The sequence below is a fragment of the Camelus dromedarius genome, chromosome 5, assembly GCF_036321535.1.
Source record: "Camelus dromedarius isolate mCamDro1 chromosome 5, mCamDro1.pat, whole genome shotgun sequence".
Taxonomy (NCBI): domain Eukaryota; kingdom Metazoa; phylum Chordata; class Mammalia; order Artiodactyla; family Camelidae; genus Camelus; species Camelus dromedarius.
The window spans coordinates 40,038,191-40,060,910 of record NC_087440.1 but is presented as its reverse complement, the minus strand read 5'-3'; the positions used below and the strand labels follow the sequence as shown (position 1 = coordinate 40,060,910).

Here is a 22,720-nt window from a genome sequence, read left to right as displayed (position 1 = left end):
AAAAGTATTACTAATTATAAAAATTAGACATATTATATTTTAACATGCCTCCCAGAATAAGTTTTGCTATTTTTAAAAAAAATGTGTTTTTGGTTCCAAATTGCAAGGAATAGACTTTCAAAGAGTTTTCTAGTCCAGAGATACTAAGTAATATATAAAAGTTTGATATTTTTAAAGAATAGTTTATATTATCACTATTAAATAGGGATGGCGAGGATAATATATAATTATTTGAAGTTGTTTTGAAGTAGTTACAAGTAGTTGTATATGGTTATGTCTGGTTATGGTGTAATTATAGTATTCATCTATCTCAAGCGAAATAGTGCATATGAGAATTTAAGCTTGAATTTGTTCTATTAATTCTCAAATTTGGCTTTCTGCTGGTGACATCCCCCACCCCCACCCAAACCACTGACAAGTAGATTCTAATATCTGGATCTCTGGTGAGTTGAAGAAAGGACAAGCCAAGAATCACTAGTTTAGATGGATATCCAGATCACCTATCCTAGCCCTCTTCTCAGAAATATTGCTATTGTGTAACTGATAATTGTTACAAAACACTGGCCTGTGAGTTAGGTTGGAAGATAAGTTTAGCCTTACAGAGAATCTTGAGGAGAGTCAGAGAGAGAAATAGGAGCAGGTCCACTGAGAAGTAATCAGGGAAGGGTATTCTCACCCACTGATGCAAGTGTCTGGTCTCTTTGGTAGTAAATAACAAATGGGGAGGCCATTTCACTTTATCTGTTTACAGGAAGGTATTTATTAGCCAATTCTCTATGTGTCTCATGTTTCTGTATGTCTTCTGAGCAGAGATACTGACTGCCTTTTTTTCTGGAATATTTTTCAAGGTTATTTGTATAATAGAGAAAATAGAGAAGATATAATGTCTCTCTCCAGAACAAAGGGCAGGTTTGCTTAGAGCTTTGAAAGATCAAGGCTGTCTCCTTCTGAAGGGGTGCTATAAAAGATTTGGGTTTCTTATGCTTAGGCTTCCTCTCCTGTAATACACCCCTCTGCATGTACAGGTATCACCTGGCCCTCTTCACATTGTCCTATGGGATGGGAGCTTGGGAACCAGAACAAAAAAATGATACTTTGACCATTTCTGTGAGTAATTAAGTCCTTTGTGTCTTCTGCTAGCACCCACAGAACTGGGTCAGACTAACTTATTGGCCTGCAAGGAAGGTAGAGTCTCAGACCCTTCACAGTTCTTGACCATTTTGGTGGTGAGGATGTGGTGAAGAAGAGACAAGTCTTCATGAAGAAGAAGCTCCTTGAAGAGGAAGGATAATGACCCCACAGGCCAGATTCAGAGGTGAGACAACTCCCTGGTATCCAGGAGTAAATGCTCTTGCTCAAGTATTGGGTGGGTTAGGGGAACAAGGGTTTATTAATCATTAGAGGCTTGTTTATTGATCATCAGAGGCTGAGCAGTGAGAAACAGGACTGAAGCAAGCTGCCTACATGGTGCCTTAGTGTTGGTCATGTTCGCCTGGGCAGGTGGAAGGAGGAATCTTACGACAATGGGACAGCTCTAAAGACAACGTGGCTGTGGCTGCTAAGCCAAAGAACCTCCCACCCCAGCCTGAAGTAAATGGTGACAGCAGTGAGGGACATGTTATTCAGCACAGATCTTTGGGTGGTCTGAAACATTCGATGTTTATTCAGGTGAGCCATGAGCGAGTGGCCACTGAAACTGAATGCAAAGCCTTGCTTATTGGCTCAGAGCTGCTCTCCCTCTGTGCCCTCTTCTTTTCCACCCTGACTGCAGTTTCATTAAGGAGAAAGATGATCAAGGGTGAGAGCTCACACACCTGCCTGAGTATGCTGGGGAGCTTCGCAGAGGGGAGAGAGTCAAACTTTCATGGCTCTGTTGGATAGAGTCACCCAAGGCATTATCCTGCTCAGCCCTGTGGGGGGAGGGACACCAGGATTCAACTGGTGGAATATGGGCAGTTTTCGCAGTGGAGGAGGGAAATTGGTGCAACTCTGTTGAGTGGAGCCCTTTGGGCCTACTGGGTGTACTGTTGCAGTTTCCATCAGTTGGTGTCATTGGTATTGGTGTTTACATGTCTGTGCTTTGAATGCTTGTGAGTGCCAGAGGTGCTTCTTGTGTTTGGGAAGACACAGACGGAGAGAAATACTGGTACCTTTGGATCCCCACAACCCTAATGACCCCTTTGAGCTCCAAGTTCCTGGGACTCATGATTTAACCAATTAGAGTCTGGCAAAAAGAGGCATCTTCCACCTGAGGTGCTCCTTGGATATTTGGGCTCCTGGGCCCCCTCTCACCCTGATATGGCTCTCCTTTTGAAAAGCAGCTAGGAACTTGCTACAGGGCTGTTCTCAGAACTGACCCACGGAGGCCTTGTGACTCTCTGGCGTGATAGTCTCATTTCAGGGTGAATCAACTGGACTCAGACTCAATGGGGAGGGCCAAAGCCGCCTCGTCGTCAGGTGGAAATGCCGTATTCCTGCGTGCAGCTGACCTGACTCCAGCAGCATCTCAACTTTACATGAGACAGTGGCAGCTGGCCCTCTGGGGATACTTAATCTCTTGTTCTGCTGCCTGAAGCAAAACTGCTGGGTCAATGAGAACCTCAGCTCACAAAGATTACCCTGAGTGCCAGGTCTGCTTCACTGGTGGTTTGGCTCAGCTTAAACCTGATGTCTTCCGCTGAGCTTCTGCTACTGTTCAGTCTCAGTGCCAGCTCTGCGGAACCAGACACGGGCCTGCTGGTTCCATTCACTGTTAAAACTCAGGGCTGTGCAGCCCAGGCCAATACTCCCCTTAATACAAGTTGTTACCTTTTTACTGACCCCTGGGCTGTAGCCAGTAGTCTAACAGTTTGATCTGTCACTTGGAAAACTACAAGTGATTGGTAGGTTAAAGACACTTCTCTTTGGGGCTGCAAAAGGTGATAAATCACAGCTACTGATCAAAGTGTCTGGGTCCCTCACGTAGATGCTCATAATATGGGCCAGTTCTCTGGTACGAATCTACTGTTCACATCAAGACCTCGCCACCAGATTGCCACCATCACTGCCTGGTCCATCTTTGTACTGGGCATGGTGACACAACTATCCTCCTAGGCTCTGTGCAAAGGGCAGAGGACTGTTCCTGCTGCAGAGGCTGCCACGGCAAGCTGGATTCGTGACTCCTGCCAAAAGCATTTTGGTACGAGGGGTGGCATAGTGTGGGCCATCACCCCCACCTCCTTGCTCTTGGCAGATTGAATACATCAGACCTTTGACCTCCTCTTGGGGCTGTCTGTCTTGCTCTTTTCAGCTTGTAATACTGCTGTTCCAGCCTAGTCAGCTGATTCTAGCTGCACTGTTGTGGCCCTTGAGACTGATCTGTGTCATGTTTTCAGCTTCCTGGACCGTTTGCAGCCTGCCAGTGGTGTGCTTTTGATCACAAATCTGCTCAACACTGTGCTGACTGTCAGGGTATTCGATGGATGTTTCATGCTCCCTGGCATTCATAGGCATCTGGTATTGTTGAGCATTTGAATTTATGTATTTATTTATTTAGTTTTATTTCTTACTGAAGTGTTGTAGATTTACAATGTTAGTTTCAGGTGGACAGCAAAGCGATTCAGTTTTTTTTCTCTCTCTATATATGTATATATACACACGTACATACATATATATTTTTTCTTTTCAGATTATTTTCCATTATATGTTATTACAAGACATTGAATATAGTTCCCTGTGCTATACAGTAGGTCCTTGTTGTTTATTTATATATAGTAGTGTGTATGATTTAATCTCAAACTCCTAATTTATCCCTTCCTCACTCTTTCCCCTTTGGTAACGACAGTTTGTTTTTTATGTCTGTGAATCTGCTGAAAAATCAATTTAAGTTATTATTTTTGACTCTTAGCTTCCTCATCTCTCCCTGGTCCATACACCTAAATAAGGGAGTTTGGTCACTGAGTGTGGCTGTGCTCAGAAAGGGATCATCTCCTCTCAGCCACTTCCTAGTTAATGATCAGATTGATCTATTATTATTTTATAAATTGGGATTCCTCCCTGGTCATTCCTGGGTATGATGTTTTTCTGTTGACTAATGATAGCCCCAGGCTGGTAGGTTGGCCACCCAGTCAAAAAGGGGTCTAGGGCTTTCAAACTGGCTCAGCCACCTGGATTCTCTCATTGGATTGATATAGCCCTGTATCATGAGGGTAATCTCTACTTGGTTGAGTACACTGCCTCGAGACTTACCCAGTGGTTCATGCAGGGCAAAGTCGGTGGCATAATGAGTGTCTGTAAGTTTTATAAAATGCCTTATCCCTTTTGCACCTAATTCTTCCAAATGACAGGTCTGGGTGTAAGTGGAAATGATTGGGAAGCAGGTGAACTTATAGGTACTGGAATGGACAAACTAATTTTGTGGTTATGGAGAGAAAAAACAACTCCAGCACCTGAGGTGAGAGCACTTTAGACCCTAGAAGAGGGAGGAAGGAACTCTAATGATCTTTTGTCTTTCAGAGCCACCCTGGAGCCTTCCTCAGGAAGGAAAATGCCCTGGTGTGGTTCTCCCAATGTTAGAGCAGGCAGAGAGCTGCAGTCCAAATGGCAGAAACTGGGCAAAAAGGAGGCACACAGGCCAAATTCAGGAAACTATACATTGTGTAAACAACAGGGGTCCCTGGGCAGAGAAGGAAAAGCAGGAAACTCCTGGCTGACAAGTGGTCACACATTTTGGGATAACAAGTGGACTAGAGGCCAACAAAGAGAGGTGAGAAAAGGCAGGAATCTCCAGTGTCTGAATGTAACCATTTGCTCATTATGCCCTCATGTCAAAAAAATTAGCCTCGCTGATTGGAAGTACCCATCATGCGCTGATACCATGACACTTCCGATCCAGACTAAATAAGGACAAAAATCCCTTCTCCCTTTGGAAAGGTGAAGTTGGGATGAAAATCAGGAAATAAGACCCCAAACCCATCCCTCCCCAATGAATATTCCGCCCACTTATTTTTACACCCTATGTAACCAGCTTGCCAAAGAAACTCAGGGCAGCTGCTCACCTGAGGCTGCCCCCTCTCCCCTTGAGAGTGTATTATCTATCACTTAATAAATCCCCACTTTACTTTTTTCACCTCCACATCTTGTCTCTGAATTCTTTCTGCGATGGGACAAGAACCTAGTCACTGGTAACACCAATGTTGCTAGCACCTTAAATGGAACTGATTGCTAAATGTGCTGCCTCCTTTTCTTTCCCCTACCTCCAGACAGCTCTGACCATGATTTTGATTGCCATTCCCTTTGACCTTACCAAGAAGTCTATTAGATAAAGTAGAGGAGAGCCCTAGCTTCTGCATCTCCCATACAAAACACTGGTTAACATGTCTGCTTGTCTTCATTCCTATAGCTGTTGGGGGTTGGAGAAATGCCACCTTTCTAGTGGCGTGGACAGACAGGACTGTCAGCCCTCAGGTAGTCCCTCCAAAAACAAGGACTAGATTCAGTTATTTAAACTAAACTGGGAACCCTAAGGCATACTAGCCTGCCAGGAAGCCTCATTGGAGGAACTGTCAACCAATGCCCTTTGAATGATCAAGGTCCCACTTGAGGCCAACAATTATAAAAACATTTTCTTTTCCAGGGACACCATGTATGACCTCTGGACTATTTCTTGTGTGGAAGCCAGGAGTTAACTTGTCTCTCCTGAAAACACCCTTCCGGCAGTCCTAAGAGACCTGCAAGTGCTTATAAGCACTACTGACAAAGCACATGACCCTCAGCTGACTGCAGAAATCTCTCCAAAATGAAGCTCTCCAGAAAAGGTAACTGATTCATTATTCAGACATACCTTATGGGCAGTTATTGCTGTAACAGGAGTCATCCAGTTAGCAAAGGTGGTTCAAAAATGTCATGATTTTAGCTGAGGTGATCATGACACTGCCTTGGCCCTGGAAGGATTTCAGGTTGGATTCAGCTCAGTAGCCAAGGTTCTTATGAGTGAGAGCATTGTCCCAGACTTCCTCCTCATGCAACAAGATGGACTTTATGCAATCTCTAGTACATCTTGCCATGCCTGGATTAATGCCTTCAGCCAAGTGGAAAGGTCAATACAGAAATTTAAAGAAAAAGCCTCATGGCTTTCTAAAGTAGACCCTGATACTTTGTGGGATTTGTTAAGCTGGTTGGTTCTAGGACACTGGGAACCGTGGTTGAGATCAATATAGGGTGGCTTCATTCTGCTGTCAGAATCCTAGTTGACTTAATTAAATGCTGTGCTAGATAGGTTGATTTGGTTCTAGCCTCTGTTGGTTAATGAGTGGCTGATGGAGTAGCATAGTTATGTGTAGAAACTAACGTGTGTGGAAAGTGGATATTGTTGCTAGAGAGTTCTCTGTGGACCTTCCACGTTTCTGCATGTCTTGTGAATAGTGGTTCTGGTTGTCTTTGTTCCAGACTGTCTTTTCAAGGATGTTTGTAAAGGGAACAGCCTTGAAAAATGTAATGTCTCCTTTTAGGGTGAAAGATAGGTTTTCTTTGAACTTCAGTGTTCACCTCTGGAACAAAGGACAGAGGTAGCTTACTGTCCAGTATAAAATGACGTCGGTTCTCTAAGCTCAGCGGTTCTTGCCTGTAATGAAACCCACTCTATGTGTAGATGCCACCTATGCCTTCTTGGTGTCTCTCTGTGGGAAAAGAGCTTGAGGAACCAGAACAAGAAAATGCTGTCTCCAGCTACTGCTGTTGCTATGGGCAATAAAATCTTTCGTCTCTGACTCTGGAGTCTCCTTGTCTTCATCAGCATTCATCAAACAGTTTATAGGCTTATTTGTTAGCTTTCAAGCAGGATAAAGTCTCAGTTCCCTTAAACTTCTTTATTGCATTTACCTTGAGTAATAAAATAGAACCATTGTTTAATTAAAGCCTAATTAATTAAATTATGATATTTGTTTTCTCGATTTGTTGGCTTTCAGTCTTTGGAATATACACAAAGTCTTGATCTTGTTTTTATTTTATTTTATTTTGTTTTGTAGTTTACATGGAAACTCTAGTTTCCATGATTCTTAAATAGTCTCTAGGCTTTTTAAAAGCATATATCATATATATATTTAAAGCTATTTCTTTTCTTTTTTGGGGGGGCAAGTAATTAGGTTAGTTAGTTTGTTTGTTTTAAATGGAGGTACTGGAGATTGAACCCAGCACCTTGTGCATTCTAAGCATGTGCTTTACCACTGAGCTATACCCTCCCCCCAATATGTTCTACATAAACATTTTTACAGTGCAAAATTGAACTCTTTACTAAGCCTGGCTGGTCAAGCTATTCATGAGAAGCATCTGTTTTACTTCCTCCTCAATGATGGAGGGCTACTTTAGTAGTCTAGGTGAGAGAAAGAGGGTAATTTGGACCAAGGTGGTGGCCCTGAGGTAGAAACAGGATATAGTAACTAATCAGATAGAGAGGGTGAGGGAGAGGAGAGAGTCAGGTTTCTGTCTTGAGCAAGATGATAAGTAGTAACGTTCGCTAATACAGGGACTTGGGAAAGGGGCAGATTTAGTGGTCATCATGCAGAAATTAGTGGGTAGATGATGATAAAGGGCTTTGTAAGCCATATTAAGGACTATGGACTTTATTCTGAGAGCAGTGGGAGCCACTGAAGAGTTTTAAATGAGGGAGTGATAGCAGATTTGCATTTTAGAAAGATTACTCTGGTCACAGTGTTATACATGAATTGGAGGGGATAACAACTCTGATAGGAAAACTATTTAGGAGGTTGTTAGAGTAATTCAAGCAACACGTGGTGGCCAAAACTAAGTTTGTTGCAACGGAGATGGAAAGATATCAAGGGCAGAGGAGAGGTGGAAGTCATGGTTGCTGACCAAATTTTTGGCTGACTCAGTTGAATGGTTAGTGAACTTTTAATGAAAATTAATATGAAGAGATGAATGGGTTTGGCATAGGAGAAAATGATTTCAGTTTTTGATATGTTGAGTTTGATGTCAGTGAAATATTTGAATGGAGATGTTTATATATGTATATCAACATGTTAATATATGTATTTGGGAGTCATAGATAATAGTTGAAGTCAAAGAAGGATGAAAGTTCCTAGGAAGAGCATAGAAAGCAGAGGTTCTTAATCTGGTGTCTATGCTTACAAAGCTCCTGAAATTATATGCAAAATTATGTAAATTTTCTGGGGAGCTTTCCCATCACTTTAATCAGTTATATGTCTTTAGACCCAGCAGCTCTGCTCTTAGTCTGCAGACAGTTGTATTAAATATGTTCAAGGATATTAATTGAGGTGAAACTTAAAATAGCAGAAAAGTGGTAATAAGATGAATGGCTGTTCATTGAAGACTGGTTAAATTACGGTGTATCTATACTTAAAATGATGTACACATCTAGTTTTTGTTGTGGAGAGATAACAAACAATAAATGGTGTGTACTAGATACCATATGGGCCAAAATCCCCCCGTGTCCCCTTTTACTGTCAAAAGACATGATGTACTTTAGGTCTGTTACTCAATATGGGCTTGCTCATCCTAAAGACAGAAGTTCCCTCTCAGTCACAGCCATGCTGGACCGGGGCGTTGGGGTAAGAGTCATTCTCTGGTGGAGCAGCCAAATTGGTGCTCCCAGTGGGTAGCTCATTCCTGAGAAGATAGGTGAATATCTTACATCCCCAGCTCTTTCCAAATTTCCAAGTGAGTAAGTCACTTTACCTTCCCAGTTGAAGAAGCCAGGAATGCATCGAAGGAAAACCTTTCCTTAAGGAAATCAGGAGTGAGAGCAATTTTTCCATCAATGGCTACACGGGCCTCTGATTCTGCCATCTAGGGGGAAGGTGCTGAAGTGGCCTGGAGGTGGGGGGGGGGTCTGGCCACAGAGAGGTCAGTGGTGGTGGAGACCTGCCTTGAGGGGCATGTCTGAGTCCTCTGCCCTCGCTGTGGTGGCAGCAAGAGACACATAGGGGATTGGGGTCGCTGGGCCAGTGTCAGCAGTCCTAAGAATTTTTGGGTATTTCTTGGGGAGAGCCCTGGGAAAAGATGAAGTGATTTAGATATTCTTGGAAATGTGGACTCACTTTGCAGTTAGAGGAGGTGGGGTCTGGGGACATACTGAATACACATCTCTGGGCTGACCACCCCCAAGCTTATAATGTAGTCCAGACCGTGCTTCTGAGTGCGTATCTTGTATTTCCTGCTATGTCCTGGACACTTGAATTTCCTCTTCTTGGCCCCTATGACCTGATGCTGGTTCAGTGTTCACCGTCTCAGTAAATGGTGCCCCCAAGCACAGTTATCCAAGTCAGAACTTATGATTTACCCTCGTTGCTTCCCTTTTACTCATTTGCCATTTCCAGTCAACCATTAAGTTTTGTTGATTTCATCTCCTATCTAATTGTTTGGAATTGTCCATTTTTTATTTTTATTTTTACAGCCACTGTCATTCCTCCATTAATTCCTACCTGCCCTGAATCCATTCTTACAGTAAAACTCTTTTTCTGTACTCAAAATATTTCTGAAACCAAATGTATATATATATGTCTCTCCACACCAAAACTGATTCTTGGACATCAGCCAGGTATGCTACAATTCAATTAAATTCTGACACTGTCTGGAGTGAGTGTCAGATCCCACAGGTTTAGAGCCCAGTCCCACAACACTGCCCCCCCTTCAGACACCAATGGGAAGTCTGGACCTCCTGAACTTCTGACAAATTGGCTATAAATTGGGGGTGCCCGTGACCCCCGCCTGGGGTTTGATAATTTGTTAGAACTCAGGCAAACACTTTACTTACTATTACTGGTTTATTATAAAGAATACCCAGAGGGACCTCATGATGCAATAGTAGTAGTGCATCTGATTCCAAGAACACTCAGGAATAGCCAAGTGGAAGGGGTGTATAGGGTAGGTTCTGTAGGAAGGGGCATGGGGCTTCCCCGCCCTCTTCAGGTGCACCACCCTCCCAGCACCCTGATGTATTCACTGACCCAGACACTTTCCCAACCTCATTGTTTAGGCTTTTTATGGAGGTTCTATTATGTAGGCATGACTGGCTAAATCCTTGGCCATTGGAGATTAAACTCTCTCTCTAGTCCCTCTCCTCTCCCTAGAGGGATGGGGCTGAAAGTTCCAATACTCTAATTACATGATGGGTTCCTCCAACCCCCATCCTGAAGCTATCTAGGGCCCTATGAAGAGTCCTTCATTAGCTTAAACCCAGGTATGGTTGAAAAGGACTTCTTATGAATAAAAAAAAACACTCCTCTCACTTTTAGCCACTCAGGATTTCCTAACAGTTTTAGGAGCTCTGTGCCAAGACCCTGGGCTGTAGACCAAATTATGTATTTCTTTGTATGTATGTATGAATGTTTGTTTTTTGGGGAGGGGAGCTAATTAGGTTCATTCATTTATTTATTTATTATTACCTTTTTAATGGAAGTACTGGGGATTGAACCCAGGAGCTCGTGCATTCTAAGTATGCACTCTACCACTGAGCTACACCCTCCCCACCAAATATGTATTTCTTATTACATTCACATCTCAGTACTTCACAAAGTGCACAGACTGATCTGTGAAAGAAACACAGATCATATTATACCACTTCCACCTAAAACCCACCCATGGCCTTCTGCTGCATTTGGGATCAAGTCCCAAATCCTTAACATTTCCACAAGGCCTGAATGATCTGCCCTTCTGTGCTTCACAGGATTTTTCTTATGATTCTCAGCCAACCACCTCTCCCTCCCTCCCTCCCTCTTCTTCCCACCTCTGGCTCTTTCCTCTGCCTGGAGAGTGCTTCCCTGCTCTTCTTCTAGAGTTTCTCTTTTCTACCCAGCACAGGTATCTCTTCCTCAGGAAACCTCTGATTCTCCAGACCTGGTGAGGGGCCTTGTGACACAGCATCACGCAGCACAATTTCAGTGATTTCTGTTTTAAGTTGTCTCTTCCCTACTACTCTATAAAAACTTTGAGAGTAGATCTCATGACTATCTTGTTTATTTCTATTTCAATATCTATAAATATAACTAGGATGAAAAAAGTTGTTTTTTTTTTTAATTGTTGTTGTCCATTTTATTTTTCCATCTCTATTTCTTACCAACCAAGGGGTCTTTTTTTTTTTTAACATTTTTTATTGATTTATAATCATTTTACAATGTTGTGTCAAATTCCAGTGTTCAGCACAATTTTTCAGTCATACATGGACATATACACACTCATTGTCACATTTTTTTCTCTGTGAGCTACCATAACATTTTGTGTATATTTCCCTGTGCTATACAGTATAATCTTGTTTATCTATTCTACAATTTTGAAATCCCAGTCTATCCCTTCCCACCCTCCGCCCTCCTGGCAACCACAAGTCTGTATTCTCTGTCTATGAGTCTATTTCTGTCCTGTATTTACACTTTGTTTTTGTTTGTTTGTTTTTTAGATTCCACATATGAGCGATCTCATATGGTATTTTTCTTTCTCTTTCTGGCTTACTTCGCTTAGAATGGCATTCTCCAGGAGCATCCATGTTGCTGCAAATGGCGTTATGTTGTCGGTTTTTATGGCTGAGTAGTATTCCATTGTATAAATATACCACATCTTCTTTATCCAGTCACCTGTTGATGGACATTTAGGCTGTTTCCATGTTTTGGCTATTGTAAATAGTGCTGCTATGAACATTGGCTGACACACATTTCAAAAATTTTCTCCTAGTAGATATAAAAGCAAGAATAAACAAATGGGACCTAATGAAACTTACAAGCTTCTGCACAGCAAAGGAAACCATAAGTAAAACAAGAAGACAACCTACGGAATGGGAGAAAATTTTTGCAAATGAAACCGACAAAGGCTTGATCTCCAGAATATATAAGCAGCTCATACGACTCAATAAGAAAAAAATAAACAACCCAATCCAAAAATGGGCAGAAGACCTAAACAAGCAGTTCTCCAAGGAAGACATACAAATGATCAAAAGGCATATGAAAAAATGCTCAATATCACTAATTATCAGAGAAATGCAAATCAAAACTACAATGAGGTATCACCTCACACCAGTCAGAATGGCCGTCATTCAAAAATCCACAAATGACAAATGCTGGAGGGGCTGTGGAGAAAGGGGAACCCTCCTACACTGCTGGTGGGAATGCAGTTTGGTGCAGCCACTATGGAAAACAGTGTGGAGATTCCTCAAAAGACTAGGAACAGACTTACCGTATGACCCAGGAATCCCACTCCTGGGCTTGTATCCAGAAGGAACCCTACTTCAGGATGACACCTGCACCCCAAAAAAGTTATGTTTTGGAAATTATTTTCCACCCAGTTCCTATTCCATGAAACTGACCCATATTCCCCCTCCTTTTTAAAATTTTAATAGCAGTTTCTATAATGGGTATTTAAAGGCTATGCTCTTGAAAAAGCAAGACTCATTAAAAATAGAAGTAGCATTACTTTTTTCCAATAAGTATAAAAATAATATGAGCTTATTGTAAAAGAAATTTCAGAAAAATTGAACACTTATCACTTTGTTAAAATTATCTTATTATCATGAGTACTTTACTGTTGAGAACCTATTATGTGCAAGTGCATTACACAGAATCTTTAAACTAGCCCTGCGCGATAGGCATCACCTCTGTCTTACATATAAGAAATGCAAGGTTCATAGAGACTTTCAAAGTTGCATACTAATAAGTGATGGGCTGTGTGTATGTGTATGTGTGTGTGTGTACCTGCAGATTTATGCCCAGGCTATTAGGCTGGAAACTATATGCCTCCCTCTGTTAAGTGGTTCCTAACCAGGAGGATCATTCTTGATGTATTGGATTCCGGAGGTCTGCAGTGGGGCCCAGAAATCCCTACTAGTCACTTATACTGTGCTGTAATTAGAGTTCTACAAGACCAGACAGTCTCTTTTTCTTAATTTAGAGAAAATTCCTAGCAGGTCTGAATTAATTACTGATCATTTCACTGGGGTGCCAAGTTATTTTTGCCCATGTTATTGACTCCTGCCAGCAAATAAGCACTAAACATAGAAGCCCTCCTCCACTGATCTGCTTGCTAATGCTCTGAGTGAGTCCTTCTGTGGTTAATGTCTCAGTTTGTCTCTAGGGTCCCTTACTTCTCTACTGCCCTTCTTTTGGTCCTGGGGCTTCTTGACTGTGGGCTGTGAGCCCCTGGGATTCTCAGGCCGTGGGCTCAAATTGTAGAGTGAGGAAGGAGAGATCATAACTAAGCTAAGCAATGCTGGGAAATAAGAGAGAGAGAAGGAAGTGGCAGGGGAGGAGGGAAGAGCAGGGGAGGGAGAGAGAGAGAGAGGAATCTGACAAATTAAGGAATATTTTGTGATTATAGAGTAATAAGATTCATTTTTCTTATGTGGATGATAATCCATCTCCAAAGGCAGTTTTATTAAAGGAGTCCTAAACATACATTCTAAACATTTAAAAATGTCACATAAAGGAAATAGGACTGTAATGCCACTTTAGAGGAGAAAGTTTGGAATAGTGCCAAGATGGAAGATTTCTTTATTCTGTGGCATCAAGGTCTTTTTTGGCTTTGAGGTCTTTGCATTTGGCCTCCACTCAAGCCCAAAGCTTGATAGCATGAACAGCCCTGAGGTGAAGTGTCACAGGCAACTACGTTCAGTCAGAATGAAGGCTGGCGTATGCACTTTCAAGGGAAGGCCATTTCAAATACTGTGTAGCTGCTGGGTGAAGTTGCTGGTGCAGGGCAATGGCAGCCCGAGAATGCACATGTCCTGTCTGTTTCAGAGGCACCAGAAGGACCAAGAACATGATTGTTAGTGCCTGTGTGCAAAAGGAGAACCTATACTGAATGGAATATTTGGTAATTTGTTGAAATAGTCATTGAGTGACCCTAACTCTTTAAATATCTTCTTATACATATCTATCAAATATGTCTTAAAACTGATAAAACCCAATGTCAGTAAGTATGTAAAGAAATGGGAATTTTCACTCATTGTGAGAATTGGTACAAGCATTTGGAAGGTAATTTAATACTATTAAGTGGTTTACCTGTTTTTTCTTTTTTTTTAATGGAGGTACTAGGGATTGAACCCAGGACCTTGTGCATACTAAGCACACACTCTACCACTGAGCTATTACCCTCCTCCCCTATTAAATGTTTTAATGTTTGTATCATTCGATCCAGTAGTTACACTTCTATAAACTTATTCTTCAGAAATACTTGCTGAAGTTTATAGTAATAAATGTACAAGAATATACATTCAATATTTTTTTTTTTGGAAGTATAGTTGATTTACAATGTGTTAGTTTCTGGTGTATAGCATAGTGATTCAGTTATACATATATATTATTTTGCATATTCTTTTTCATTATAGGTTATTGCAAGCTATTGAATATAGTTCCCTGTGCTATATAGTAAGCCCTTGTTTTTTTTTTTTTTTTATCTATTCTGTATATAGTAGTTTGTATCTGCTAATCCTGAACTCCTAATTTATCCCTCCTCCCTGCCCCACCTCCTGGTAACCATAAGTTATTTTATAAGTGGATCTGTTTCTGTTTTGTAAATAAGTTCTTTTTTTTTTTTTTTTTTTTTAGATTTCACATACACGTGATAACTTAGTGTATTTTTCTTTCTCTTTCTGACTTCGTTTAGTATGACAATCTCCAGGCCCATCCATGTTGCCGCAAATGGCATTATTTCATTCTTCTTTATGGCTGAGTAGTATCTCATTTGTGTATATATACCACATCTTTATCCAGTCATCTGTCGATGGGCATTTAGGTTGCTTCCATGTCTTGGCTATTGTAAATACATTCAGTATTTTTAAAATCTTTTTTGATGAAACAAAACACATGAAACAGAGCTCATAAAGTTCACATGTATGGTTTAATGGATAATTGTGAATCAAACATTCACATAACCAGCACTCATATCAAGGAAGACAATGCCAGTTCCCCAGAATTCCCCAGGTGTCCTTCCCAGTTACAATCCTATTTCTTTCCTACAGAGATAACTTCTTTCCTGACTCTTATATCTGCCAGAACTGGGTTGTCCAATATGGTAGTCACCAGCCACACATGGCTAATAAGCACTTGAAACATGCCTAGGTGAACTTCAGATATGCTGTGAATATAAAGTTCACACTGGATTAAGTATAAAGGCCTAATATGAAAAGAAAGAATGTAAAGCACTTCATTAATTTTGATTTTGATTCTGTATTGAAGTTACAATATTTTGAATATATTGGATTAAATAAGATATATATTAATTTCACCTATTTTTTCCTTTTGTTTAATGTGACTGCTGCAAAATTTAAAATTACATGTATGACTTACTTTTGTGGCTCACATTATATTTATGTTGGACAGCACAGCTCTACAAGTAACCACTATCTTGACTGATAATGATTTTTTTCCTTTTTTTTTTTAGATTTTTTCCATCTGTGTATACATCTGTAAAATATTATAATTTAGTTTTACCTATTTTTGAAATTTATATAAATGGAAAATGCTTTATGTGTTCTTTTGTATCTTACTTCTTTGCTTATGTTTGTGTAATTAATCCTGCTCTTACATATAACTGGGATTCATTCATTTTCATTGCTGTATATAGTATTCCATTTTGTGAATATACACTATAATTCTTTTATCCACTCTACTATGTTAATTTATACCCCTACTAGCAGTGTATGAGAATTACAGCATCATTTTTAAAATAAAAAAATTGGAAACATCACAAATATTCATCTTTTAGGGACTGATAGGTAAAATACAGTACATCTATGCAATGAAATGCCATATAATTATTGAAAAGAATGAGCTGACTCTCTGAAATGACTTGGAAAGATGTCCAGAATACATCGTAAACTTAAAATAACAAAGAATGCATAAAAAAGTTGCAAAATAGATTTATAGAATTATCCTATCTGAGCAAAAGTACAAAAGTCTAGAAGAACAAAAGAAGTTTTTGCAGCAGAACAATAGGCTTGAGCGCCTTGGACTGTATGAGAGAAAAGGGTGGAGAGGGACGTGGTTAGAGGTGTGTCCTCAGAGGCTTTTACTGGGAGATGGGGAGCCATGTGAGATCATTTGAGGGACACACTGAGGACTGGAGGGCTCTGGGAGAAGACTTCTTCTCAGGTTGTGCATTGCCAATTTGGGGCAAGGCCACAATGAAGTATACTAAACAGTGAGCGCTGGCCTTGATTTGAGTCTCCTGGGCCACTCTAGTTCCCTTGGGATTTAGATGGGATCCAGAAGCTGCTGAGAGACAGACTGGGGAATTTGCCAGAGGGGACTTCTAGGGCAGGGGGAGATAACTTTGTATGTTGAGGGGAGTCTACAGAGTGGCCTCTCCAGGCTAGGACCTAATGGAGGCCACAGTCAGAAATTGGACGGGCCTATTGAGACAATGTAAGATGAGAGGAGGTCAAATCAACAAAGAGAAGTAGGTTGATAATTCTTGGGAACCGAGTGAACCAAAAGAACAGACAGTGGAGTCCAGGGTGGCCAGCAGACCAGGAGAGTCACCCTGAAGCCCAGGGGACACAAGGCAGCATAAATCCAAGGATTAGTACAAGGCCAGGGACTCCCTTTCCTCCACTACTCCCCAAGGATGTGTAAACCTATTTCAGAGGGAGGAGCAAGCTTTCTGAGATACTGTCTTTCTCCAGACAGAAGACTTAAGAGACTTTTCGAAATACTGGACCCTACTAAGTTTAAGCTGCAGTAGATGTTTAGCAACATACTTGTCTTACCTATTTGCAGGTAGGAGGTTAATGAATAGAACTATATAACACAATCAAGTTCATTTTTCTTCACAAGTATGCACTGTAGCAAATTAAACTTGCAACCTCACTTCATGTGTGTATATCTGTAGAAGAAAGCATCAGGAGGAAGATGGGCCAAATGGTGGCTGGCAGTCTCCAAAGGGATGGGTTTCTTGCTGACTTTCCCTTTCTATGCTGCAGAGTTCTATGTTTGCTTCTCCACCACACCCAGTTTTATTGTGATATAGTTGACATGTAACATTGTGTTAGTTTAAGATGTACAATGTAATGATTTGATATATGTATATATTGCACAATGATTACCACAGTAAGTTTAGTTAACATCTATCACCTCACCTAGTTGTAAATTTTTTTAAAGAAGTATGCATTAATTTTGTAATCAGGGGAACTTTGTAGAAAAAATTAAATTTCCTTAAACCTTTCTAATTTTAATAATGTATATTTCTTCATCTTCCTGTATGCAACAGAAAAAATAAAGCAGATGTTGTCAAGATAAGAACTTCAATTCTAGGAGGCTATAGCTTTTTTTTTTCTTTTAACATTTTTTTATTGAGTTATAGTCATTTTACAATGTTGTATCAAATTCCAGTGTAGAGTGCAATTTTTCAGTTTTACATGAACATACATATATTCATTATCACATTTTTTTTTTTGCTGTGAGCTACCACAGGATCTTGTATGTATTTCCCTGTGCCATACAGTATAATCTTGTTTATCTATTCTACATTTTGAAATCTCAAGTCTGTCCCTTCCCATCCCTTGCCCCCATGGCAACCACAAGTTTGTATTCTATTTCTATGAGTCTGTTTCTGTTTTATATTTATGTTTTTTTTTTTAAGATTCCACATATGAGCAATCTCATATGGTATTTTTCTTTCTCTTTCTGGCTTACTTCACTTAGAATGACATTCTCCAGGAACATCCATGTTGCTGAAAATGGCGTTATGTTTTTGTTTTTTATGGCTGAATAGTATTCCATTGTATAAATATACCACCTCTTCTTTATTCAGTCATCTGTTGATGGACATTTAAGCTGTTTCCATGTCTTGGCTATTGTAAATAGTGCTGCTATGAACATTGGTGTGCAGGTGTCATTTTGAAGTAGGGTTCCTTCTGGATATATGCCCAGGAGTGGGATTCCTGGGTCATATGGTAAGTCTATTCCTAGTCTTTTGAGGAATCTCCATACTGTTTTCCACAGTGGCTGCAACAAACTGCATTCCCACCAGCAGTGTAGGAGGGTTCCCTTTTCTCCACAGTCTCTCCAGCATTTGTCATTTGTGGACTTTTGAATGATGGCCATTCTGACTGGTGTGAGGTGATACCTCATTGTAGTTTTGATTTGCATTTCTCTGATGATTAGTGATATTGAGCATTTTTTCATGTGCCTAGTGATCATTTGTATGTCTTCCTTAGAGAATTGCTTGTTTAGATCTTTTGCCCATTTTTGGATGGGATTGTTTGTTTCTTTCTTGTTAAGTCATACGAGCTGCTTATATATTCTGGAGATCAAGCCTTTGTCAGTTTCATTTGCAAAAATTTTCTCCCATTCCGTAGACTGTCATTTTGTTTTACTTATGGTTTCCTTTGCTGTGCAGAAGCTTGTAAGTTTCATTAGGTCCCATTTATTTACTCTTGCTTTTATTGCTATTGCTTAGGTAGACTGCCCTAGGAGAACATTTTTGAGATGTATGTAAGATAATGTTTTGCCTATATTTTCTTCTAGGAGGTTTATTGTATCTTGTCTTATGTTTAAGTCTTTGATCCATTAGCTATAGCTTATTAAGTGGAAAATGCATATGTTTAGCTATTTTACTTTATTTGATCTATATTTTTTAGAAAATTTATATTGAATGGATATATAATTTATGAGTAAACTAATGTGGGGTTTATGACACCAGGCCCTTGGATAAGAAAACATCTTCTTCTAGTGCCATTGTTTCTATTAGAAAATCAGATTTAACTTTAGGCAAAACTTTTAGGTAAGTGACCTGCTGTAGGAATAAGTATTAAGTTCATGTTTAATTTATCATAATCTACCTTCCAAGTAATATCAGCCTATTTATGAACAGGGTAAGGACATTACAACTACACAATTCCATTCTCTTCCTCCTCCTTTTACGCTCTCATTGCTCATATTTTACTACTAGCTATGCTACAAGCTTCTCAATTTCTCAATTTTTGCTTTAAAAATTGGTGGTCTTTCAAAGAAATTTGAAAAGAAGATATATAAAATAAAGGCACTAAATTTTTTAAAACACTGACTTAATTTATCCTTTCTTTTGCTCCTCATTTTTTTCTGCAGCACTAGAGTTATATCAGATTTATTTCCTTTTAGCCACATTTGTCATCGTAAAGATTTGTGGAGACATATTCTCTCAGCTTTTATCTTTCTAAGAATATCTTTATTTCATCTTCATTTTTGAAAGATATTTTCACTGAATATGAAATTACAAGTTGACATTTATTTTTCTTTTATGACTTCACAGAAATTTCTCCATTGTCTTCTGACTTGAATAATTTCGGGGCAGGGGGAAGTCAGACTTTATTTGTGTCCTTTCCTGCTTGTATTTAATGGATTTCCTGCCCACCTCCTCTGGCTGCTCTTTTTAAAATCTGCTTTTTACTTTTGATTTTCAGAAATTCAGTGTTGATATGACTAGGTCGATTCTTTGTGTTTATTCTGCTTGGAATTCACTGAGAGTCTTAAATCTTTGGATTGTTGTCCTTTATCAGTTTTGGGACGTTCTTGGTCAGTATATCTTCAAATATTTCTTGTGTTTCACTTTCTCCCTCCTCTGCTTCTGGGTGTCCAATTGTGTTAATGTTAGACTATTTGATTTTTTTTTCTCTCTCTGTTAATTTTTCTCTCTCTCATTCTTTTTTCTTTTTTCCTTTTTGTGTTTCAGTTTGGATACTTATGTTGATCTAAATTTGGCTCTGTGATACTATCTTCTACTTTGTCTGATCTGTGGTTACACCCATCTAATGAATCCCTTACTTCTGATGCCATATTTTTCATTTCTAGCTTTCTATTAGATTCCTTTTTTTTTTTAAATTGAAGTACAGTCAGTTACAATGTGTCAATTTCTGGTATACAGCATAATGTCCCAGTCATACATATATATGCATAAATTCATTTTCATTAAAGGTTATTACAAGATATTGAATATAGTTCCCTCTATTAGATTCTTAGAAAAAAACTTTCCATGTCTCTGTTGAATGTCTTCATCTCCTCGATCATGTTTCCGTCCTTCCCACTAGATACTTCAGCATTCTTATCATAATTATCTTGAAGTCCTAGTCTGATCATTTCAATATTTGGGTCAGGCCCAGGTTTGTTTCCATTGACTATTTTCTTTTATGACCATGGGTCACGTTTTCTTGTTTTCCATATGTCTTGTGATTTTTTTTTGTTGCATTCTGGGCATTTAGTACGTAAGAATAGTAGAGACTGAAGTAAGCACTATTTCCCTTCAGAAGGGTGACTATCAGGCCGCCAGAGTGGGGCAGTCAGTCTGATCCGTCATTGGGTGTGCACTTTTCTGCAATTTGGTTTAGTTCACCAGTGACCTCAAATGTTTTGAGAGTGGAATCTGGACTTTTTCTTTAGCAAGGCCTCTATGCTTCCGAGTGTTGGTGAAATTCCAGGGATTTGCTAGTGCTTCACAGCTCACACCTCAACTTGTGGAGCTACTGAATATCTCTCCTTGCTTTTCAGACCAACTGCCCACCTTTGGGTTGCTGGGGATTTGCCTTCCATTCCTGCCACCTCTCATACTAATTTATTTTTTATTTTTACTTTTTAATGGAAGTACTGGGGATTGAACCCAGGACTTTGTGCATGCTAAGCATGAGCTCTACCACTGAGCTATACCCCTACCTCCTGCTCATACTAATTTTTGAAAAAACATTAGTATTTACCATTAAAGTTTAGTTAGCAGAAGAAACTACATTTCTAGAACAATTTTTTCTCTGTAGTTACTTATCTGTTTTCACCAAATCCTCAGCATAAATACTGTAAAAATGTAATTAAATCTGTAAAGCTTTTTTACCTTCCCCAAATCTTCTAAAATATATATAATTAGCAGTGCAACCAGGGGTTTGTTTTATTTTTAAATTGACATGGTAGTGAAGAATCACAATATTTTTTAATATAAGATTCTGGTCAAAAATACTTTTATACTTAAAATAGATTACTAGAGCAGAGATAAATTGTCACCAGATAATTAGAACTATATGTACACTATTGAGACTTTGAGATGTAGTAGCAGATGATAAATCTAGCATTTCCAGTGGATTGTTTTAGGAGTTAATATTCAACAATAGTGGATAAAGCAGTGGGAGATTGCACATTAATGAAGTTTTAACCTCTGAAAGTTTTCATGCCCATGTGTTTCTGAAGCTCCCCATTTTTACCACTAGAAAAATCTATAGAAAAATTCAATTTTGACTGAAGAAAAATTTGATTTAGTATTGAGGTTTGTTCAGCTAGCTAAGAATCCAGAGACAGCTTTGGACTTAACATTTTGTTGTTTCCCTTTCTGGGCCTGGAGAATTGATCAGACTTCATTTCCCATTGTTTTTAAGAACAATCTCTAACTTCAGACATTTCTGAGCAATGCTCATTTGAAAAATATCTGTCATTTCTTGTGGATTTAATAAAACCTTATGCATTTTCAGCTGTATGAAAGTTAAGAAAATTGATTCTTTTTCTTTGTTTGATTCAGCTATATTAAAGGCAGTCCTCAGAGGTGATGTTAAATTTTGCTTTTGTGTCTTACCTTTTTCAAAGTTTTTTGAGATTACCAAATAAGGACACAGGTTTGTTGATTGAATATTTGTTATGGTCAGTATGAAAACGCTGATTTTTAGATACTTCTGGTTGGTATAGTGCTAGTATAAAAACCTAAATATATATAAAAATGAAAATTATTTATTATGCCAGTAACAAGGCAAGTAACTATTGTATAAGAAAAACAGAAATACAAGGAGCACATCAAGTTATTTTTATGAATTAAACTACAGCTACTTTTACTTTAGTACCAACTATGACAAGATTTGTTTCCAACTTTTAACTGGAATATTTTCAGTCATTCAGAAATGTTGGAAGAATGACAAGCAACATGATACACTTCTTACCTCAGTTTACTGATTGTTAATATTTTCTGACAATTCTAAAAAGTTACAACACATCTTTTACTTGGGCAGTTGAGAATTATATTTTGTTTCTGTTTATTTTTTGGTGGTTTTCTTCTTGGTGATTAGTTACATAGACAAAAAGACCCTGAGAAAGAATTACACTCTCACTTCAGTCAGTGCTAAGCTCGTGGTATCTGCTACTTGTGAGCCATTCATCTAGAGCCTGGGTTCTCTTGGATCACAGCAAGAGGAGAAGAGGAGAAATAAGAGAATGTTTCCTTTATAAAGTATCTTCTTCCCCTTACCCCCGCTTTTGATGAGTACTTGCTAGTCTGAAGAATTAACCATGTGCATCAAGGCAGAATGAAATTCAATTTTCTTTTCTTCTTATCAAGTGAAGAAAGGTCAATCTTTCTAGGTTTTTCTTATGTACTGTATTATCCATCAGAAAGTTCACGATGATTTTGGATTCTGTTCTATTTCCCACAAGCCTGTCTTCAGGGCTAATAGTTTATAGCACTCTTGTTCAGATAAGAAGGATTGGTGCTGGAGGATTTATGATATCTCACCTAATTTTCCATCACCATACCTTGACCTTGGCCTTATAGGTTGTAGCCCATACAAAGCAATCGATTGCTACCTGATAGAGGCAAATGACCCTCTTCAGCTCCAGGGCAATAGCTAATAAGGTCTTGATAATTGTGATTTATCCACTGTCAGCTGTGATTGCATGTGCCTCTCAGAAGCTGCCCTGAATTGATGGATGCAACTTGTATGACAGGAAGCCAGTTCCAGAGGCTTTCTCCTTTTATCCTTAGCATCACCAGGGCTCCGAGAATG

At 39.3% G+C, this 22,720-nt stretch overlaps 1 long non-coding RNA gene across 1 annotated transcript in view; it reads left to right on the top strand.

Moving 5' to 3' along the window:
• Positions 1-95: 95 nt before the first annotated feature.
• The window catches only part of LOC116153516 (uncharacterized), a 374,055-nt gene continuing 351,430 nt past the window's right edge, over positions 96-22,720 (top strand). Inside the window, exons 1-2 of the long non-coding RNA XR_010380933.1 lie at positions 96-1,315; positions 5,615-5,795. This is a non-coding gene — a long non-coding RNA (uncharacterized LOC116153516). The remainder of the gene's footprint in view (positions 1,316-5,614; positions 5,796-22,720) is intronic.